Source organism: Columba livia, chromosome 7 (genome assembly GCF_036013475.1).
Source record: "Columba livia isolate bColLiv1 breed racing homer chromosome 7, bColLiv1.pat.W.v2, whole genome shotgun sequence".
NCBI lineage: Eukaryota > Metazoa > Chordata > Aves > Columbiformes > Columbidae > Columba > Columba livia.
Genome location: NC_088608.1, coordinates 40,769,066 through 40,787,591, shown reverse-complemented (window position 1 = coordinate 40,787,591; position 18,526 = coordinate 40,769,066). Strand labels below are relative to the sequence as shown.

At 48.9% G+C, this 18,526-nt stretch overlaps 1 pseudogene; it reads left to right on the top strand.

Moving 5' to 3' along the window:
• The first annotated feature begins 16,451 nt into the window (after positions 1–16,451).
• Positions 16,452–17,504, top strand: LOC135579954 (olfactory receptor 14A16-like; annotated as a pseudogene).
• Positions 17,505–18,526: the final 1,022 nt, after the last annotated feature.

The window sequence follows — 18,526 nt, the reverse complement described above, 5'->3', positions numbered from 1 at the left end:
GCTCCCTCTGTGCCAGGAGCCCAGCCCAGCTCAGCAGCACAGGAGCAGCCCATGATGTCCCTTTCTCTGTTCCTTCTGTGCTCCCCTGAGGTGTCCCTGGGGCTCCAGAGGAACCTGCTCTGAAACTGGATGAAGTTATCACTGATGTTCCTTTTGTCAGCGGGGTGGGGGTTGGTGGGGGAGAACACTGGGAAACAGTGGAACTTCTCCTATCAGAAAATGAGTTAGGTCCAAGAATCACTTTCTCTTGGCCATATCTTTACCTCTGCTGAGAGAAGGAATTCATCTGAGTCAATCGAAGCATCTTATCCTGGGTTTGTAGTCCTGGGGCTTGAAAAGTATTCAGATCCCTCCCATACCTGCCAAAATTCCACTTCCATCCAGGTGGGATTCCTCTTGCATCAGGTGTTCAGATGCTCACAAAATAGGCTGTGAGCTCCTTTTCTAAACTCACATGCTAATTGATGAAGTCGGAGGCCAATAGTCAGGTGTTCAGGTACAAATGTATGGTGACGTGACATTTCAGAAGTGGTCTAAGACATGTGCAGGTACCTGCAGACTCAAATGTAGTGATTCACAGAGACAGGGCAACATCCATGGGCATCCTCTTGAAGGATGTTGAGAATTTCCTTTGGCCAACTGAAACCACAACTGATGCTCAAAATAAGGGCAAGTGAACCTTTCCCTACTCATCATGTTCAGGGCAGCCTCTAGAGGTGTTCATGTGAATGATTCAAGTCATGTGCGTAGGGAGAGCTCAGTGTCTCTCTTCTGCAGTTTGTACTAGATCTTGACTGACTATATTGGCAGTTGTCTCATGTCCAGCCTCACACTGACTTACAGAATTCAGCATATCTACTCAATTTAGTATTCAAATCAAGGCCCACAGAGCTACAGGAGATGCAAGGGCTTGCAGGAACAGCAGAGGACTTAGAGAAAAACAATTCCCATTCAGGGCAGGTGTGTGACAGACACCCTAGGTGTCATCACAGGGATTGCAATTCGCTGCCTGTGTGCCATTGGCTGGTGCTATCAGTAAGAGGCATCAGTCATCAGATACCATCAGAGAGGCAAGGTCTGCCCCTCCTCTACCCAAGAGTTGCAGGCATTTTGTGAACAAGAAGCACATCACACTGGGGTCTTTAATCACCCCCATGATGATACAGTCAAGGAACACAAAAATAGTTTTCATAATGTGCCTGGCTACATTTTGTCTTCAGGGACAGTATCTTTCCAACACAGCAATGATCCTTATAAAAACTCAATTGAAAATGGAAAGGGAATGCAATGGGAACCAAAATGAGCTGTTGCTACATTAGGAACAGTTAAAGAAGCAACAGAGAGAATGTGGGGCCTCTGCTTAATTTAGTAAGAGTAGGTGTAGATAAATCTCAAATAGTTTATGACAACTTTGCCTCAGTTACCACCAGCAAGACCTTCCAGGCCTCTGAGCTTCGAGGCAGGACTCTTGGGACTCTGGAGGAGAATAACCCACGGCGGATGGGGATCAAGCCATGGATTCCTTGAACAAACTACACTCTTACCTATCCATAGAATTGGAGAGTTTGCATTCAAGGGTATTGGTCAGCAAGTTGAGCTCATGTGGATGACCAAGCACAGCCACCCCCAGCAGTGTGCATTCCCCATCTGGCAGGCTGAGGCATGCACATGAAATGTCTGTTATCATACCTGATTTGGACAGGAAGGGCCTTATTTCCTGCTATATTTCTAGGAAAAACATCCTTCTCCTCTTTTTCCTGCCGATATCAACTGTTTTCCGTTGTTGGTTTTGGATATAGTTTTAAGGATTCACTAAAGCCATCAGCTACCCCCTTATTTTTCACTCAAGTCCCCTGATTGTCTCTCCCAGACCTACACATCGCCAGTCACTGCTGCTCAGGGCCTCTCATTCTTGCCTCTTGTCCTTGTGTCTTATACCACAGACATGAACCTGGCTTATTCTTCCAGGGAACTGTGTAATGCTTCTACATTTTCCCTCCAAAGATCTCTTTTACCAGTTGGTCAAGTCCAGATCTCTAAGCTTCTTCTCACAGTACATGGTTTATCACCCTAAACACCTTGGTAGTCCTCCACTGAATTAGATCCAGATTTTCTAGGTCTCTTTGGCATTGTGGGGTTTCAAAACCCAGGAAATAATCTGAATATGGTGTAAGAAATGCTGAGAAAAGGGGTATAATCTTTTCCTCTCGTTATGCTCCTGCTCATAGAGCCCAGGATGCTGTTGGCCTTAGAATGATAGAATCACAGGCTCATTTTGGTTGGAAGAGAACCTCAAGATCATCGAGTCCAACTCTTAACACTGACAATAAACTGTGGTGATGAGAACGATTCATACAGACGCAGATACACACACAGACACAGAGTTCTTGTTAGAAGTGAGAGCACAGCTAGACAGAGCTGAGCTGACTTTTATTAACAGTTCTCAATTTATAGGTTTACAGATATGGGCCTGTACCAAGAGGTTAGACAGGATGTTTTTTCAATAATTGTTATTCCAAACATACCACACTCATATTGTGACTGTTATCAGTCACGTTGCCATGCATATCTTGTGGGCGGCATTCCAACCCACTCATTCACAAACCCGGGCCCAACATTCACACATCACACATATGGGGGCAGTTTTCTGACCCAAGATATCATTCTCACTGGCCTGGGCTATCACTGCTTACACTCATAAAAAACATACTTCTATATAACCTGTCCAAGGCCCTTTAGCCAAAACCACACATCCTACCATTCCCACACCAAACCATGTCCCTAAGAACCTCATCTACGCATCTGTTCAACCCCTCCGGGGATGGTGACTCAACCACTTCCCTGGGCAGCCTGTGCCAATGCCTGAGAATCCTTTTCGGGAAGAAATTTTTCCTAATATCCAATGAAAATCTCCCCTGACACAACTTGAGGCCATTTCCTCTATCACTTGCTAGCTGGGAGAAGAGACAACACCCTCCATGCTACAACTTCATTTCAGAGTGAGAAGGTCTCCCCTCAACCTCCTGTTCTCCAGAGTGAACTCCCCCAGATCCCTCAGGAATGTGTCCAGGCAGGTCTTGAATGTCTCCAGAGAAGGAGACTCCACAATCTCTCTGGGCAGCCTGTTCCAGGCTCTGGCACCCTCAAAGTAAAAAACTTTTGCCTCGTATCCAGATAGAACCTCCTATGCTTCAGTCTGTGCCTGTTGCCCTTCATTCTCTCATTAGGCACCACTGCAAAGAGTCTGGTCCCATCCTCTTGACATCCACCCTTGAGATATTTATAAACATTTATGAGATCCCCTCTCAGCTTCTCTTCTCCAGCTGAACAGACCCATCTCTCTCAGTCTCTCCTGCTCGAGGTGCTTAAGGCCCCTCATCATCTTCATAGCCTGCCACCAGAGTCTCTCCAGTAATTCCTTGTCCTTCTTAAACTGCAGAGCCCAGAACTGGACACAGTACTCCAGATGCGACCTCACCAGGTCACAGTAGAGGGGGAGGACAACCTCCCTCAACCTGCTGGTCACACTCTTATTAATGAACCTCACGATACCATTGGCCTTCTTGAGCACAAGGGCACATTGGTGACTCATGGTCAACCAGAACTCCCAGGTCCTTCTGTGTACTGCTGCTTTCCAGCAAGTCTGCCCCTCAACGGTACTGGTGTCTGGGGTTATTCCTCCCCAGGTGCAGGACCCTACACTTGCCCTTGTTGAACTTAATTAGGTTCTTTTCTGCCCAGTCCTCCAGCCTGTCCAGGTCCCACTGAATGGCAGCACAGCCGCTGGTGTGTCAACCCTTCCACCCAGTTTCGTATCATCAGCAAACTTGCTGAGAGTGCACTCAGTCTCTTCATCCAGGTCACTGATGAAAAGATTGAACAGCACTGGACCCAGTACTGACCCCTGGGGAACCCCACTAACTACAGGCCTCCAACCAGACTCTGCACCATGGATCACAACCTTCTGGGCTCTGCCATCCAGCCAGTTCATGATCCATCTCACTGTGCACAAGGTCACAGAGCAGCCTTCTCTCTCCTGCACCTGCATGACTTTGATCCCTCCCACAAACCCTGGCTGTGCACTACAAGCCCTGGTATGAGTCTTCACCCTGCATGGCCATGCAGCATGAGATACAGGCTGATGTTTTTCTCTCCCAGGTGCTTCCCAGCATATCCCAGCTCCATCGAGTCTCTCCCACCTCCCCTGCCCTGTCTCCACCCCCAATGCCCTCTGCCCAGCAAAGCCCAGTTTGGGCTGGTCCCACACCAGTGCCCATTGCAGGTGCTCTGGGCAGTCACCCCACAGCCTCTGCCCCTCTGAAGGGCACAGCAGCTCCTGGGGGTCAGAGAGGGGTCACCCCAGAGGTGGGTGAACATGCACAGCAATAGGGAAAGGAGGCACCTGTGTCCTTTGCTCTCCTCTCTAGCAGATCCTGAGAGGTCCACAGCCCCTCCATATGATCCCCCAACACAAAAGCCCTGGCCCTTGAGGTCTTCAAGAGCTCTTACTGCTCCAGGCACAGGCAGCCTTCCCAAAGCTGGTGTTGCCAGGAAGGTGTTTTCATTTCCCATTCATCCCTGACACAATGAGGATGAATCTCGGGAAAAAAAAAAAGTTGTCACGTGTTCATTTATTTCACTTAAATACGAGAGACTCCCCATTTACACAATGTCTTTGGGTCACACTAAACGGGTGGATAATTAAGCAGGAGGGGATGAATAGTGACATTTCATTCAAGAGAAAAACATCACAAGTGTTAAAAAAGGTAAAAAGTAAAGAAGGAAAGACAGACTTGGCCTGTCATGACATACACTGGGAGCCCTTTGTGGGAGGAAGCAGGCAGTCTATGGCTGTTGAAAACATCCAGTCATCAGCTTCCTCAGAGCACTCTTGAGCTCCTTGCTCCTCATGCTGTAGATGAGGGGGTTCAGTGTAGAAGGTACCAGTGCATACAGTACTGCCACCACCAGATTCAGGTTTGGGGAGGATAAGGAGGAGGTTTTCAGGTAAACGTGCCAGTGCTGACGAGCAGGGAGACCATGGCCAGGTGAGGGAGACACATGGAAAAGGCTTTGTGCCGTCCCTGCTCAGAGGGGATCCTCAGCACGGCCCTGAAGATCTGCACATAGGACACCGCAATGAACACAAAACACCCCCAAAATAGAAAAGCACTAAAAGCAAGAAGGCCAGCTTCCCTGTGGTAGGAGTCTGAGCAGAAGAGCTTGAGTATCAGGAGGATTTCACAGAAGAACTGGTCCACAGCATTGCCCTTGCAGAGTGGCAGTGAAAATGTATTGGCCGTGTGCAGCAGAGTGTTGAGAAACCCAGTGGCCCAGGCAGCTGCTGCCATGTGCACACAAGCTCTGCTGCCCAGGAGGGTCCTGTAGTGCAGGGGTTTGCAGACGGCAACGTAGTGGTCGTAGGACATGACTGTGAGGAGAAAATACTCTCCTACAATCAGGAAAAGGAAGAACTGTGCAACACATCCCATAAAAGAAATGGCCCTGGTGTCCCAGAGGGAATTGGCCATGGATTCGGGGACAATGGTGGAGATACAGCCCAGGTCAAGGAGGGCGAGCTTGAGGAGGAAGAAGTACATGGGGGTGTGGAGGTGCTGGTCACAGGCTATGGTGGTGACGATGAGGCCGTTGCTCAGGAGGGCAGCCAGGTAGATGCCCAGGAAGAGCCAGAAGTGCAAGAGCTGCAGCTCCCGTGTGTCTGTGAATGCCAGGAGGAGGAACTGGGTGATGGAGCTGCTGTTGGACATTGGTTGTTTATTGGCATGGGGACTCTGTACAATAAAGGAAATTACAACTTCAAATGAGGGCAGACTCCTCTGACCAAAGCCACTGATTTTTGTAGAAATCATCCCCAACTTAGATACATTTCCTTTCTCTGTTTTTTGCTGGCTGAGTGTGCTGAGGGGAGCAGGACCTTTGCCCATATGCTGCCAAGCAGCCAGCTTTGCTCTGATGCAGTGGGGACATAGGAGCTGGTTTTTGACAGTTCTGACATTCCCAAGGAATGTCAGATATAATCCAGCTTTAATGGAAAAGTTCTGTATATGCACTCATTACTTGAAAGGGTGTGGTCTCCACAGGAAATGTTTCACGTATCTTTGTATGAACTTTTTCTGTATTTTTATCTTTCCACCATGATATCTGTGGAATGTGTTACTTATGGGTAGAAATAGGGATTTATCTGACTGAAACTGTGAAGAGTCTTGAGACAGGACAGTCAAAAGGGCTCAGCTCTCTGTAGCTCAGTGCAGAGTCAGGAGAGCAAAAGTGTCCATCAGGTTTTTTACTCATCTCCCCTGTGCTATCGCTGGTGCTGTGTTGAAGATGTCTTTATATACAAATTGGTCGTTAAAAAAACTCAAACAGCTGCACTCATACAGGAGCAGGGGAGCACTGTTTGAAAGGACAGATCTGAATACTCTCTGTCCCAGCCCAGAGGCGGAGATGTGATGGAGAGAGCAAGGTACTGAGAGAGAAGCAAAGGACTCTGAGAGGACAGTGCAGACCCCAAGGAAAGGCTCAGCACTGCTGGGATCCTACAGCAGACCTGAGCCTTTCTGGGGGCAGCTCGTGAGCCCAGCAGGACAGGCAGAGCAGAGTCAGGCTTCTGAAGATGGGATCTGCTAAAGGGACAGTCAGATCATTGTTCAGCAGACAACACCCAGAAGACAGAATGCAGCCTCCCCCCAGCTCGCACGGTCCCTGTGAATCCTCCCCAAATTTGCAGCTATTCAAAGTTGCCTGACAAAAGCCCCTGGCCAAGGAGTCCTCCTGACACATCCTGTGAGCTGTGGCTGTGCCAGCATCAGGAGATGCCTCCAGGAACTGCAGCTGCATTGCCCAGCAACCAGAGACTTACCATGTCAAGGGCTGTGAAGATTTCACTTCCAGTGAACTCTCAATCATCCTTCAACTCCCAGCTGGCCTCTACCCTCTCTCTGCCTGGCTCCTCTGCCCTCGGTGCTGCAGGCAGAGCCCTCATCCCTGCTGCGTGTGCAGAGGAGCTGCTCCTGGGCAGAGCTGTCTCTCTGCAGCGCTGCCGCTTCCATGAGCTCCCTCTGTGCCAGGAGCCCAGCCCAGCTCAGCAGCACAGGAGCAGCACAAGGGGGCACTTTCTCTGTCCCCTCTGGTGTGTTTGGTTCCAAGACTATAGACAGTGATAGGAAGTTGAAGAAGCCTCTCAAGAAGTCAAAGTTGCAAACTCCAATGTTTCTTGTAGTGTTAATGGACCCCACTGAGGGACATATCACTGACAAAGCTTGTGTGCTTGTTAAGGCAGAAAACTGGTGACAGTGAGGACAGCTAGGCAAAGGCAATGGGAAGGTGGCTCTGATGCTGTGTAACCAGCCCCTGGGGAGGCAGATCTTGTCCCTCACACATTGCTCAGGGCTCTTCCTGGGACAGTGGGATGTGGGGCTGTGCAATGCCAAGAACAGAACTACGGTACAATATCTTCCAGGCTTACAGGTTGTGATGAGCAGGCAATGGAGTACTGGTGCTATAGTGGTGTCTCATAGACATCAACTGCTCAGAGAACAGCCGCAGCCCAGGAGGCAAAGGCCTTGGCTGTGTTGGGGACTTTCAGCCTCGCCAGTGTCTCCAGCTTTCTCCACCACTGGATGCCATACAGTGTTGACCTCCACCCTGCTTACCAACCTTGGTTGCACCTGAGCATCTTCCCACCCTTACCGATATCTCTCCATCCTCACAGACTGTTCATTGAAATGCAAAGCTTTGGCTAATCCAGACTCTTTGTAAGTGGCCTCTTGTACCACAAAACTGCACTTGCAGTGGCATTTTTTTCTCCTTTCGTCAAATCTCAGCCTCCCCATCTGCACTTTGTGGCATTTTTTCTTTCCAAATTCTTCTTTCTCAATTTTGAAAAAAGCTCCATCATCTCTGAAACTACACTTCAAGCAGTCTCAGGCTACTCCTATACTGCACTGAGCCTCTGTGCCACTGAGAAAGAAGAGCCAAATGAGTCCAGGTCTCGCAGTCCCTCTACACAGGGCATCTGCGGAAGGCCCCAAACTCCAGATCTCCTCTGGGCACTCTCCAGCTCCTCTCATCTCCATCAAAATAAGGAGCCAATAACTGTGACACACCCATGTGTGTGGGTCCCTGCCAGTGACCAGTGCTGTGCAAAGAGGCATAATATCTCCTCTGGGTGAACATGCTCAACGTAATGCAGCCCTGTATGCAGGTGGTCTTGTTCATGGTCAGCATAAACCACTGGCTTCTGTGGTATCTCCAGTAGTTCCCAGGCTCTTCTCCTCAGAGTCACTCCTCAGCACTCAAAGTCACACAGACTCAGGTCCCAGCTGGACCTGATGTGCAGGTCTTTTATTCCTCTTGAAGCCAGACTGGCCAATTGTCCTTGTAAAGTTCAAGAGGTTTCTGTTGGCCAAACCCCTGAGTATCTCAAGGCCCCTCTGGATTCAAACTCCATTTGCTCATCTGTTAATATCTGCATGCAGGTGACTCACCCTGACTGTGGTGTGGTCTCACAAAGTAACAACATGAGGAGTTGAAGGTCTCTGCAAACCCAGGCAGGATTTACCATGAACACAATCTCCAAGACACCAAAGGAGGGTACAAAGCAAGCAAAAGCAGAGTCAGCAGAGAAAGGATAAATGAAGGTTGGGCTGTTCGTATGCAAGGCTATATTAGTGGAAAATGTACGCAAATATAGACACACAGAAAATGTGGATGCCTGCAGGGGCTGGTCATAGACCCTTTGTCTGTGCGGGAGCTGGCCCCAGAATCCCCTCATGTCCCCATTTCCCCCCCACACACAGACAAACTCACACATGCAGATGTCTGTCTGCAGCACAGCAGCACAGAACCATTGAGGCCGCAAGGCAGCCAGCTTCTGCCTTCTCTGTGCTTCCTCTGCATGGTTGTATTTTGGAAGGAGCTCTTTTCAGTTACTCCTTTGTCAAGCATTTCCATGCCTTTCTCCTGCCACTTTTTCTTAACAATCTGCATGTGGGAGTAGACCATTCTGGAGGTTCAACAGGAGATCCTTGACCATCAAATAGCACACTACAGCCCTCCTCTCTGTAGGGCTGCATCCTATAGAAATCTTAGAGGTAGGTTGCCCAGCAGGCCAAAGCCTGCCTCAGGATCCTGCACTCTACTTTCTCATCCCTGCCTGTTACATCTCTGACCAGTTCTTCCTTGTCTGGAAGTGTCAAGTCCTAAAGGACACCTCACCTCACTGGCTCTTCTTTTTTTTTCCACTCTGCTCCCACCAGAGAGTAGGTTTGTGGGCAGCGAGGGAACTTGCTAAAACCCCAGTGTGAACTGGAGTCCAATGGACGGTGACCTGTGGAACAGTTCACACTGGAGTTACATCAGCTGAGGGGATGGTTGCCTTTGGATAAGTCCATGTCAGAACATGCACACCCCTGTAGGGACTCTGAGGAGTCACCCACATCAGAGCAGAGACAGTTCTGAAGGGTTGTTGAGACAGCCCCAGGTCTCTTAACCTCTCCTCATATGCAAGATGCCCTTTGTGGCCCTTTGCTGGACTCTCTCCAGTTGCTCCAAATCTCTCTTGTCTGTGGTACAGACCCCTCACTCACACACACATGTACTGTGTGTGGCCTCAGACATGCAGCCCATCCTGGAACTTGTCTTGGATTCTTGCTCTTCCCAGGTTCCTTTGTCCTAGAGACACCCATGTCATGGAGTGTCTTTCAACCATATGTGCACACACCATACACACAAACGTGCACAGAGAAACATGTCTCCCAGTCACCCTTCAGACCCCATAGCCTTTCCAGCACCTGCAAGGACTCCCCTGGTCCCTCTGCAGCCAGCTCCTCCCATCGTGTCCTCATCAGAGACCCTCACACAGCCTTGGCTTCCAGGTCACTTCACCTACATTCCAGCTGATCTGGCTTAATCTTCACCACTGATGACACATCTAATATCCCAGAGCCCACTGGATCATTAATGTCTTCAGTGATAATAATCTGTATTCTGTTTTCTTTCCTTTTTTCCAACCTTTAACTTTTCCATCATCTTCCCAGATGCTTTCTGTCACAGCCACCCCTAATGCACCCTCCCACTAGACAGAACATGAATCAAAATAAAAATTCTCCCACTACCTCTACGTGCCGAGGAACTAACTGTAACCACAACCCTGACTTTACTTCAGGCTGTTGTATCACTGAAGTACCAAAAATTCTCTGGGATCGATGGGGCAACTTCTCTCCAGATCATTAAAAGTTATGTTCATGCGTTGTTTAAGTCTGAACTGCTTCTTTTCAGTGGTTGGTTGGTTGGTTGGGTTTTTGGTTGTTGTTTGGGTTGAGGTTTTTTGTTTGATTGGTTTTGTTTGTGTTGTTTTTTTTTGGGGGGGTGTGGGGATGTCATAAATGGAGATTTTTATGAGCTCTCTGAATAACTCCTCTTTTTGTAAGATTTTTGGTGCTTGAAGCCATCTCATCTTTATTGTTTATAAAGATGTCTACTCTTCCTCTTTTTCTTTCTTTTTTTTCACCCACCTGGAGATGATGATTTTAGGGCTCCTGTTTCTACTTTTTGGGGACAGCCTGCACTAACAGTCATCATTTTCTCAGCTCAGATTTCTTTAACTTCAATGTTCAGTTTGTCCTCGTTTTGTTACACTTTTAGCATCTTCTCTATCTGCATTTACTATTTGAGAGTCACCCATCTCACCTGTATCAGATATAACTGGCCCTTCAAGGATTACTCATTCTATTGAGGGAGGGGTCAGTATCCAGTGGAACACAGGGAAGTCTCTTATTTCCCTAGTTAACTCTTGTATGTACTATATTGAAAAAATTAAAAATTATTATATTTGAGTAAATTCAAGAATTGTTAAATGCTGCCAGTTCTTTTCACCTCTTTCTAGTCCCTTTTTTCTGGTCTTACTGTTCATTTCAGCTTTCATAGAACCATAGAATGGTTTAGGTTGAAAGGGACCTTCAGAGCCCATCTAGTCCAGCCCCTGCCATGAGCAGGGACATCTTCACCCAGCTCAGGTTGCTCAGAGCCCCATCCAGCCTGGCCTGGGATGTCTCCAGGGATGTGGCATCTACCACCTCTCTGGCTTCCTGGGCCAGCATTCTGCCACCATCAGTGGAAAAAATTTCTTCCTCATGCCCAGCCTGAATCTCCCTCCTTTAGTTTAAAATCACCACCCCTTGTCCTACCACAGCAGGCCCTGCTAATAAGTCTGTCCCCATCTTTCTTATTAACCCCTTTTAAGTACAGAAAGGCTGCAACAAGGTGTCACCAGAGCCTTCTCTTCTCCAGGCTGAACACCCCGACTCTCTCAGCCTGTCCTCACAGCAGAGCTGTTCCATCCCTCTGATCAATTTTGTGGCCTCCTCTGGCCCCTCTCCAACAGGTCCATGTCTGTCCCGTGCTGAGGACCCTGAGCTGGATGCCGTACTCCAGGTGGAGTCCCACCAGAGTGGAACAGAGGGGCAGAATCGCCTCCCTTGACCTGCTGTCCGTGCTGCTGGTGGTGCAGCCCAAGATACAATTGGCCTTCTGGGCTGCAACAGCACGTTGCTGGCTCATGTCAAATCTTTCATCCACCAGTACCCCCAAGTCCTTCTTGGCAGGGCTGCTCTCCATCCCTTCATCCCCCAGCCTGTACCGATACTGGGCATTGCCCTGACCCAAGTGCAGGACCTTATACTTGGCCTAGTTGAAACTCAAGTTATTCACATGGACCCACGACATGAGCTTGTCCAGGCCCCTCTGGATGACGTCCCGACCCTCAGGCGTGTCAACTGCACCACTCAGCTTGGTGTCATTCATAAACTTTCTGAGGGTGCACCCAATCCCTCTGTCCATGTCATTGATGAAGATATTAAACATCACTGGTCCCAGTACGGACCCCTGAGGGACACCACTTGTCAGCAGTGTCCATCCAGACATTGTGCCACTGACCATTACTCCAGGGGTGTGACCATCCAGCCAGTTCCTCATCCACTGAACAGTCCACCCACCAAATCCACACCTCTCCAGTTTAGAGAGAAGGCTGTTTATGGGGGACTGTGTCAAAGGCTTAACAAAAGTCCAGATAGACGACATCTGTAGCCCTTCCATTGTCCACTGATGTAGTTACTCCATCACTGAAGGCCCCTAGGACGGTCAGACAGGACTTGCCCTTGGTGAAGCCATGATGGATGTGTCAAATCACCTCCCTGTCCTGCATGTGCCTTAGCACAGCTTCTTAGTCTTTACGTCTCTTAGACATGAACCATTGTTCAACTCTGGGACTAAGTTTAGATCCAGCTGCACCCATACTCCTCACTGAGAAGGAGTTTAGAAAGCAAGGGGGTCCATTCTGAACCTTGTGACTCAATGGGAGGGCCTCCTTCTATTCTTTCATGTGTCCTGTCCCCACAGAAATCACTCTGAAACAACTCTCATCCAATTCTGTTTGACACATTTCCTCCATGCAGTAAGTAATAGAGTGAACCTTGCCATCAAACTCTGTTAACTTGCATTTTTCTTTAAGTGTCCTAAACACTGCCCTGCAGCAAGCAGGACCCTAAACCACTCAGCCGTGCAACTTCTCACAGGGAAACCTGAGCACCAATCCTGACCAGAAGACCATTGTACCTCAAGCAGCGACTGCTGTGCTGTGCTGCATGTACAGCGTGTCCTTCATGCCTGTGCTGGACTGCAGGAATCCCTTGGCCACATGACAACCTCAGCAGCGTATTGTCACACAAGAGTTGCAGGCAAGTCATACTCTGTATCAGACATTATGCCTTCTGCATGGCCTTGCCTGGATCTACCAGTGCAGAAAGAAGATCTAATGAAAGCATAATTTCTGTTTGACTGTAGAGATGATGAATAGAGTTGTTTCAAAGTAATAAAATCCTACAATAGCTTGAATGACCAAAACAGGAGACTGTCTTCTATGGATGGGGTCTACATTGTGTGCTGCATTTAGGTCAGAAGCTTGTTCAATGCTACACCTTCCAGGGTTTCCACCAACCGAAAGAACATAAGATTGCCCATGTGACACTCCTCTTACAGTGCTAGACCTAATGAACAACATTTTAAATTATTGTATTATCTTTATTATCTTTAAAAAGCTTATCTTGGTGCCTTTCAATTACTTTTTGAGTTTCAGTTGAGTTTTGATATGAAGCATTGCTGCGCTTGGAGGATGCCATCTTGAAGACAAGATATATCCAGGCACACTGTTAAAGTATTTGATCTTTTCATTGACTATATCAAGAGAATGAGTGAAGATCCCTGTGTGATGTGCTGCTTGTCTGTGCAATGTCTGCAGCTATAGAATAGAGACAGACCTTGCCTCTCTGATGACATCTGATGACCGATGTCTCTGACTGATTGTATCAGCCAACAGCAAACAGGCAGTAAATCCCACTCTGCAATGCTGTCTGGGGCAGTTGTGATGCACCTGCCCTGAGTAGGGTAGATTTCCTGGAGGTCTTGTGTGGTTCTTGTCAGCCTTGGCATCTCATGTCGTTCTATGGGCCTGGATTTGAACATGAAATTGAGTATTTGTCCTGAATTCAGTGAGGCAACGTGGAGATGAACATGGGACAACTGCCAGTGTAGTCATTGGAGAGCTGGTAAATTCAGCTGCTGGACAAGAAAGAGACTGAGCTGTCCCTGTGGCACAGGACTATAATAAATCATTCATATGAATACCTCTGTCAACTACCATGAACACAGTGAGAAGGACAAGGTTCTTTCAGCCTTTATTTGGACATCATCTGTCATTTCACTCAGCCAAAGGGATTCCCCACCAGGCTCATGTATGATCCCAGAGATGTTGCCCAGTCTCTACGGACTTCTCCATTAGATCTTGCAATTACTTGCATATAGCTTGCACCACCTGTGGCAGCTCCAGTGTAACCAGGTATTTGCATCTGAAGGTCTCACTCCTGCATTCTGACTCCATTAATTATCATGGGAGTTGAGAAAAGAGGCTGACATGCCTATTTTATGTCTCTATTTTGTGCACAACTGAACAGACGCAAGAGGAATCCCACCTCCTGTGAGTTTCTGGCAGGCGCAGGAGGGAGCTGATTCTCCTCCAAATGCTGGGAATGCAATGCAGGATGAGATGCCTCTACTGACTCAGCTGAATCTCTGCCCTCAACAGGGATAAAGGAGATCCCTCCCTGTCACCGTCCAGCTGTCCTGTCTAATATAAGACCAAAAAAAAAAGTGATATTTAGATGTAACAGTGTCTCCGAGAGGGGAAATTACACTTCTGGAAAAGTCTGTCTCTCCCCAGATGAGGGGGAGGGAACATCAGTGATGACTTCTGCCAGTTTCACAACAGGTTTCCTGGAGCCCCAGGGACACCTGGAGGGAGCCCAGAGGGGACAGAGAAAGTGCCCCCTTGTGCTGCTCCTGTGCTGCTGAGCTGGGCTGGGCTCCTGGCACAGAGGGAGCTCATGGCAGCGGCAGCGCTGCAGAGAGACAGCTCTGCCCAGGAGCAGCTCCTCTGCACATGCAGCAGGGATGAGGGCTCTGCCTGGGTATCTCAGGGAGATGAGCAAGTCTAAGAGAGAGCTGAAAGGTCATCAGGATTGAGAGGATGACTGAAAGCTCACTGGAGAAGAAATCTTCACAGCCCTTGACACGGTAAGCCTCTGGTTCAGTGACAATGCATCTGTGGCTCCCGGAGGCATCTTCTGAAGCTGGCACAGCCACAGCTTGTGGGATCTGTAAGAAAGGGGCTCCTGTCAGGCAATTTTGAACAGTTATGAAGCCATTTGTGCAGCCAGGGGTGCCCAGGGCTGTCCTGCAGAGCAGGGTCCCTGCACCCCAGGGCTGTGCCGGGACAGGGACTCTGCCACCTGCCAGGGTCAGCGCTCAGCCTGCACGGGGACATCCCCACGGTGCTGTGGGGAGAAGCTGTGGGTGCAAGGAGCAACGTCTGGTAGGTCAGGGTCCTGCTGCTGAGAGGGTGCTGCTTGGGTCAGGGCTGCTCACAGCTTCAGATCGCTAAAGGAGATTCCCGGGTGGTGTTTAAAGGAGAATAGCAAGGCAGGGGCTACCTGAAAGGGAAGGATCCTGTTCTTTCAGTCTGCTACTCTGAGTTTTCTGCGTGGGCAATGGGACATAGAAATTAATGTCTCAGTTAATGGGAGGAACTGAAATTCCCAATCTGTTCCTCTTAGCAGTGAATAAATGGGTGAGTATCAGAAATCAACACACCGTGGCTTACAGACATTGTCAGGATGACTTTTCCAGCCTCATCAGGGCTGGTCTGATGTTCCCATCAGAGCCAGCCCACACAGAGCTGCCCCTGGGCAGCGCCGGCTGCTGGGAGGGGTCTGCAGGGCAGAGCTGAGCACACAGCGGGTGGGATGGGGTCTGTGGTACTGCCAGCAGGAGACCTGGGGACACAGACACAGCTGCAGGCAGGGACAGCTCCAGGCAGCAGAGCAGGGGGTGTTCAGGAGCTCTTTCGGTCCTTGTCTGCAGATGATGCTGGGTGTTGTGTGCTGGGCAATGATCTGACTGTCCCTTTAGGACATGTCGCTTTCAGGAGCCTGACTCTGCTCTGCCTGTCCTGCTGGGCTCACGAGCTGCCCCCAGAAAGGCTCAGGTCTGCTGTAGGATCCCAGCAGTGCTGAGCCTTTCCTTGGGGTCTGCACTGTCCTCTCAGAATTCTTGGCTTCTCTCAGTGATGGGTCATACCCTGCTCTCTCCACCACATCTCTAACTCTGGGATGAAACAGAGGTTCTGGGATCTGCAAACAGAGGTTTACAGATCTGCCTTTTCAAACAGGACTCCCCTGCTCCCATATTAGCCCAATTGTTTGGGTCTTTCCAGAGTGTATATTCTTTGTGATCAAATCTTCATGACAGCAGAAATGAAAGCACATGGCAGATCAGTAAAAGCCTGATGGATGGTGAGGCTGTCCTGATTCTGCACTAAGCCATAGAGAACTGAGTCCTTTGGCCTGTCCTGTCTCAAGACTCATTGAAGTTTCAGGCATAAAAATGAGAATTTCTAACCCTGAACTCCCACTCACCAGATGTTGTGCTGGAAAAAAAAAAAAAAAAGACACACCAAAAAAATTACTGTAAAGACATGCTAACCCTCTCCTCTGTAGGCCACACTCCTCAGAGTCATGAGTGCAAATACTCAACTATTTCATTAACAGTGGATGATATTTGACATTCGCTGTGAACGTTGGAGCTGCCACAACCCAGCTCCCGTGTCCCCACTGCAGAGCTTGGCAGCACACGGGCAGAGGTTCTGCTGCTCACAGCACACTCAGCCAGCACAGCCCAGAGAAAGGAAATGCATGTTATTTGGAGGGCTAGGGGCTGGTTTCTGTGGAAAATAGAGTGACTTTGGTAAGAGGATGGTATTCTAATTTTATGTTGTTCTTTCCTTTGCTTTTTAACAGACCCCCCATGCCCCCAGCCAGCAAATGTCCAACAGCAGCTCCATCACCCAGTTCCTCCTCTTGCCACTTGCAGACACACGGGAACTGCAACTCTTGCACTTCTGGCTCTTCCTGTTCATCTACCTGGCTGCCCTCCTGGGCAACGGCCTCATCATCACCACCATAGCCTGTGACCAGCACCTCCACACCCCCATGTACTTCTTCCTCCTCAACCTCGCCCTCCTTGACCTGGGCTGTATCTCCACCATTGTCCCCGAATCCATGGCCAATTCCCTCTGGGACACCAGGGCCATTTCCTACGCAGGATGTGTGTCGCAGATCTTTTTTTTCCCCTATTTCATCACAGCAGAGTATTGTCTTCTCACAGTCATGGCCTATGACCGCTACGTTGCCATCTGCAAACCCCTGCACTACGGGACCCTCCTGGGCAGCAGAGCTTGTGTGCACGTGGCAGCAGCTGCCTGGGCCAGTGGGTTTCTCAACGCTCTGCTGCACACAGCCAATACATTTTCACTGCCACTCTGCAAGGGCAATGCTGTGGACCAGTTCTTCTGTGAAATCCCTCAAACCCTCAAGCTCTCCTGCTCACACTTTTACCTCAGGGAAGTCTGGGTTATTCTGGTTAGCCTCTTATTAATATTTGGATGTTTTGTTTTCATTGTGGTGTCCTATGTGCAGATCTTCAGGGCTGTGCTGAGGATTCCCTCTGAGCAGGCACAGCACAAAGCCTTTTCCACGTGCCTCCCTCACCTTGCTGTGGTTTTCTTGCTCACCAGTACTGGCACATTTGCCCACCTGTAGCCCGCCTTCATTTCTTTCCCATCCCTGAATCTGGGGGTGTCTGTTGTGTATTCAGTGGTACCTCCAACATTGAATCCCCTCATCTATAGCATGAGGAACAGGGAGCTCAGGGATGATCTGAGGAAGCTCATGACTGGATGTTTTCAGCAACCATAGACTGCTCCCCTGTGCAAAGGGCTCCTAGTGTATGTCATGACAGGCCAAGTTTGTCTTTCCTTCTTTACATTTTTTTTCCTTTTTCCACTTGCACTGTTATTGTCTTCCAAGAAATGTCACTGTTCATCCCTTCCCGCTTAATTATCCACCCATCTTGTGTGAACCAGTGACTTTGTGGAAATGGGAATACGTCATTGTATTTAAGTGAAATAAATGAACTGACAACACCATGTGTTTCTGGGCTCCTCCTGGGGATGTGGGGAGTGCAATGCCACTGAAGGATGATGGTGTGACCTCCTGGCCTCCCGGGGAGATGGGTGTAAAGAGGCAATGAGGGTCCATGCCCATGATGATGATGTGTCTCCTTTTAGGCCTTAGTTGGAGGCACATGAGCTATAGCTAAGGGGACAAAGACTTTGGGCTTTCAGGGACATCCAGCCTTACCAGCACCCTTGGACATCTTCGCTGCAGGCCATTCTACACTGACCCAGGCCTGTGGGTGTTCCCTTGCAGGCTGCAGGCTGCAGACACCCAGTGTGTCGGGAACAGAAGGGAAAGAGAGAAACCCATTGGTTGAGGATAAAAACAGCGTAATAAGACAACTATAAGACTATAATAAGACAAGACTATATTTAATAATATACTACTAAAAATACAGATGTGTAAGATAAAATAATGATATTCAGTGCAATCCCTCATGAAACTCCAGTTGTGCTGAACAGTCCTGGAGCAGGGAACATCCTGGTCTCAAACAGCCAATCCCAGTGAGACAGAGAGCAAAAAGGTAAAGTGCAGAAAGACCCAAGGGCTGACTGCAAACCAGAGGAATGGCAAAAGGCCGAACTAACACCAAACTCGCAGTGGAACAGAACTTCCAAACAGAAATAACTAAAGTAGCCACAAAACCTGAACTAACAGAACTGACTAGCTGGAAAAGCTGGCTGCAGCTTTATACCGAGCATGACGCTAATGGTAGGGAATATTTTGCTGATCAACCTGGATGTCAACATAGGAGCTGTCCTGTCTGTACCTCCTCCTACCAATTTGCACCTGCAGCTGGACAGTTGAAGAAGTCTTTGCTTTCCCTGATAACAGGCAAGGTATCAGTGAGTTCTGACTTTCCTTTCATGAGAAATCCCAAA